Source organism: Thermobia domestica, unplaced genomic scaffold, assembly GCF_964235325.1.
Source record: "Thermobia domestica unplaced genomic scaffold, izTheDome1.hap1.1 HAP1_SCAFFOLD_1247, whole genome shotgun sequence".
Classification (NCBI taxonomy): Eukaryota; Metazoa; Arthropoda; class Insecta; order Zygentoma; family Lepismatidae; genus Thermobia; species Thermobia domestica.
Genome location: NW_027656957.1, coordinates 22004 through 27097, shown reverse-complemented (window position 1 = coordinate 27097; position 5094 = coordinate 22004). Strand labels below are relative to the sequence as shown.

At 37.3% G+C, this 5094-nt stretch overlaps 2 non-coding genes across 2 annotated transcripts; both read left to right on the top strand.

Annotated features, from left to right (window-relative positions):
* The first annotated feature begins 3074 nt into the window (after window positions 1-3074).
* On the top strand, window positions 3075-3193 carry LOC145677695 (5S ribosomal RNA). The gene has a single exon (XR_014129939.1). It is a non-coding gene; the product is annotated as a 5S ribosomal RNA (ribosomal RNA).
* Window positions 3194-3370: 177 nt separating this feature from the next.
* Window positions 3371-3489, top strand: LOC145677693 (5S ribosomal RNA). The gene has a single exon (XR_014129936.1). It is a non-coding gene; the product is annotated as a 5S ribosomal RNA (ribosomal RNA).
* The last annotated feature ends 1605 nt before the right edge of the window (window positions 3490-5094 follow it).

The window sequence follows — 5094 nt, the reverse complement described above, 5'->3', positions numbered from 1 at the left end:
TCAGCACAGAAAGAAGGACGTGACGCGCCCCTAAAGGTGTTGGCAACCGATTCAATACATATTGTCGGTAAAAAAAAAAAAAAAAAAAAAAAAAAAAAAAAAAAAAAAACGCTCGCTTCGCTCGCGATCGACATGAAAAAGGCAACGACGTGACGCCCCGTAAAATTGTCGGCGACCTATTCAATCAATATATTCGGTTGAAAAACAAAGTCAAAAGTTTCCCAATCGCTTCCCTCCCGATCGACATAAAAAAAAAGGCAACCCCTTCACCTCTCCTTATGCATTCATCAGTAAACATACAACCATAGATCACAATACCACTCACATCACCTATCAGTTCTCCACGTCCATCAAGATCCAATCATCGCCCTGGCCCTTTATGATGATACACAACATTACATGTTATTGTGTGCATTGCCCCGCGTTACAATACATGACCAAAAAAAAGAGAAAAAGAGCTGCACTGCCTTCAGTGTAGACATGTTCGTATTCGTAGAAAATGATTTTAGGTACACGATAGTACAGTAATCTATCTTCACATGCTTCAGATGTGAACGATACCTACACATGAAGAGGGCTCCCGAGGTTTCCTTTTCCAATAGGATGGAGCTCCACCACACTTGCAGAATGACGAGAAGTTATGTTAATAAATATATCCCAGAGTGTTTCGCAGAGTGTTTCGTAACTCGCCCTTGGTCCTAATGATGAAGCGTTCTTCAGATGGCCCCGATGTCTCCACACATGATACTATGCGACTTCTTTTCACGAGGCTCTCAAAGATCACGTTTGTGTCCTAACATTCTCTGCAGATATGACACAGCTGCGATAGCGGATCACAGAAGCCTTTCCTCTCCTTACAAGAGACGTGTTCATTCGAGTATGTGAGTAATTCGACTATCGATTAAATATCTCCCGTGTCACGATAGTAGTCACTTTCAATTCTTCTAACGAAGGTAAGAAAAAATGCTATACAAACTTCCTTTCGGTATATAAAGGATTAGGGGCCCAGAGAATATTTTCTTTCAAGAGGATACATTCTTTTTCGAACACCCTGTATATAGATCCTCTAATTATAACTGCAAACAAAATGTTGATTTTGCAATTGCTTCCATGAGAGAATATTCTGTGCACTTTCTTTCTGAAGGGCCGGGCCTAAACGTTTTCCTTAATCATTAAATTTAGTAGTTATCTACAATTACATAGTTTTCCATTGTTCTCAAAATAAAGATTTTTCTCTATGAATTGTTGAATGTTGCTAGGGATATTGAAGTAATTCTTTTTAGTGTTTTTTTCTTTACAATAATGTACTGAACGCCTGCATTAAGGAAGTTCGTGTGTCCATCTTGCAAAATGTTTCGTCTTTTTTCATGCCCACTAAGGTAAATATTCATTTTGCTCTTTTCTCTGTATGCAAACCACATTTCTTAAAGGCAACATTTTCATACAAATGTAGTACTAAAAACTTCTAATTGGCAACATCTGGGCTGCGAAGAGGAAAAAGAAAGAAATCTCGTACGTATTCGCGCGCAATTCGGAATTAGCCAATGAAAAGCACAAAAGCGGCCACCATCTCTCTCTCTTTCTTATTAACGGTTTTGTACTTTCTGCAGTTCTATCAGTGCTGCTAACCTCTTACTATATCATTGAATATGTATGTTTAGATATATATATATATATATATATATTTTTTTTTTTACAAAAAATCATACTACTACGGAATAATATTAAATGCCTTTAAACCCTCATTTCTGTTTGCACTTTCTGTTACACTACCTTCCCCGAACTTCTTTCAAGTTATTAAGTGCAGAACGGGGAGTTATACATATTTACTTGCGCTTTGACAATATCTGCACATTGTGTAATAATAGGAGACGTATAAAATAAAACTATATACTAATACGTATATATATATATATATATATATATATATATATATATATATATACAGTACACATTCCACTATCCGAGGCTTTCCTTTTCTTTTCTTGCTGACGATAAATTACGCTTTTAGAAATGTTGTCTGAAAACAATAAGAATATGTGCAAAAAATACAATCAGAGGTAGAGGTCTTTAACAGGAAATAAGCAAGGGAGTTGAAAAATTTTTTATGCATGTAAAAAATATAGACATGAACCAACTTGTGAAATAAAAAGACCAGAAAACTACTCTTTCTAAATTATGTGTAAACTTTTTACCGAAAACGAAAGTTGCACGAAAGACTTTTTGTCCGTTTTTTGGCCTCCGGTGCTTGGGGTCCCTGATTCAATCCCAGCTCGTGCCGTGTGAACTTTGTCGTGCATAAAGACCGTGCTCATGGGTTTTCTCGGGTTTCTCCCGTTTCCTCCCACTTTCTTCATTCAGTACTCATCATCACCGTCTCCTTTAGCGTAACCGGTATAAGTATGCGACGTAAATCTAAATATTTCATTTCATTTCCCTTTTCTGCTCATACTGCTGATTATGCGCGATTATGCCAACATCCAACTCCGCGGATAATCGTGCGATTACTGTATATACAACTAATACAGATACAACTAATTATATTATCAGTTACAGTATCGGTTTTTATTTACTAATTTGCCTCACTTTATTTGCATCCCTGCAGTAAATAATTCTTATCGATAATAGTTAAAATGTATATTACATTTTAGTGCTTCACGACTGAATGATCATCTGCCTTACGTTATCTCGCAGCTGAAGAGAATGCTACACTGAAAACTACCTTGCGTTATAAAGGGTAAGTGAAACATATCTTAAAAATATCTTTCATACATTTCATTGTGTACATTAAAGAATGTAAGTTTGCCTTTTTCCTGTAATCAATACTTAATAAAGGATTTATTTTTATTTATTTATATACAATTTCATACGTGGTTCGTGATAGTAAACTCGATAGGACACAGTGGCACTATGAACATCCGAATCACTCATCATTCGAACATTCAAATATTTATTCGAATATTAGTATATTCCAAGTAATGTTAACGACGTTAATATGCTTGCCTTTATAGTTAATAATGTCAATTCTTACTTAAAACATACTTCCTTAACAGGACATTGAAGAAAAGGTAGTTGCCAACGGCCATACCATGCTGAATATACCGGTTCTCGTCCGATCACCGAAGTCAAGCAGCATCGGGCCTGGTCAGTACTTGGATGGGTGACCGCCTGGGAACACCAGGTGCTGTTGGTATACTTTTTCTAATTTTGTTTTTCACAAAGACGAATATTCTCACATCGTTCACCACGATAATTTCGTAATCATGCATTACTTAAAACAATTAGCAACGCTTTCCACGCGCTGGTCTTTTTGAGTATTCACCGACAAACCTACGTAGCTACAATAACTCACTCGAAGCCATATGCATTCGCCAACGGCCATACCATGCTGAATATACCGGTTCTCGTCCGATCACCGAAGTCAAGCAGCATCGGGCCTGGTCAGTACTTGGATGGGTGACCGCCTGGGAACACCAGGTGCTGTTGGCATCTCTTTTTCAAATTTCATTATCCTTCAAGTACGAAAATACTAGAAACATTAATTTTATAGTACTTTCAAGAGATAATTTATCAACATTATTTCATAGCGATTAATCGATATTCTAAGCGTTATACCCACTATTTCTTACACTAACAGCCTGTTTATTTGCACGGCACATTAAAATAACCTGATTTCCGATCCGTGTGCACCTACTACTATACTTAACACGGAATGTATTACCACTTTTTAAAAGTAAATTATTATGACTAAGTGTAGATCTCCGGCGAGTAAATGCCTTTCGTATACAAGCACGACACATCTCCGCTATGTGCTTTACTTTTTTACTAACAGCATATAGAAATTGGATTTCAACGTGTTTCTACATAACAGAATGAAGCAAATTTCGTGATTTAACTCTTTCGAATAATGTGTTGGTCCTGACAAGGACCGTTTGAAATGAAAAATCTTGAAGAAGATTTTTACTTAGAGCTTGTGTACTTGGTAACAGCCTTCGTACCCTCACTTACAGCGTGCTTGGCAAGTTCACCAGGCAAAAGAAGGCGCACAGCTGTTTGGATTTCCCGGCTGGTGATAGTTGACCGCTTATTGTAATGGGCCAAACGAGAAGCTTCAGCAGCAATACGCTCGAAGATGTCATTAACAAAGCTGTTCATGATACTCATAGCTTTGCTAGATATGCCAGTGTCAGGATGCACTTGCTTCAAAACTTTGTAGATGTAAATGGCATAGCTCTCCTTCCTCCTCCTCTTCTTCTTCTTATCTCCCTTGGAGATATTCTTTTGGGCTTTACCAGCCTTCTTTGCAGCCTTTCCGCTAGTTTTTGGTGGCATGATGACTCACTCGTTCAGCAAAATTAGATGTGTCCGCTGTTCCGCTGTTCCGCTGTTGTATTTGACGGGTTTTATTAGTGTGGAGTACCGGGTTCGGGATGAGCCCTTGCCTCCTATTTGTATTAAGAGAAAATCGTGATAGTTTAGTAGGTCTTAGAGTTCCAAATGGTCGGAGACCGAGGCCGACGCATATAGAATATATATATATTGTTTTTTTTTTTTTTTGTCTTTTTTTTGTCTTTTTTTTTTGTCTTTTTTTTGTCTTTTTGTTTTTATTTTTTTTTATTTTTTTTTTTTTTATTTTTTTTTTTATTTTTTTTTATTTTATTTTTTTTTTTTTTTTTTTTTTTTTTTTTTTTTTTTTTTTTTTTACGGTGAGGTAGGCATTGCATACGTGATACGTGGAGGGTCGAGTTGACCTAAGTCTTGTAATATAGGATCATCGGATCGACGAAGTTTTCTCCAGAATTGCCGGGACAGCTCCTGAAGATAATCTGGAAGCAGTGGAAGGTCTAGGTCCTCATGTAGTTGTTGGATTCTTGTGGATCGATCGTGGCCAGAGATCATTCTTGCTGCTTTATTTTGCACTAGCTGAAGCGTTCTGCGATGTGTTTGTGCTGCATGGCTCCAAACTGGATGTCCATAGATCAGTGCTGAGCGTATGTACATCTTGTATAAGTTGATTCTAGTTGACAACTTTAGCTGATGAGAGTGGAGAAGACAGTATATAGCCAGTAAGCGTTCCTGAGCTTTTTGAGCTGT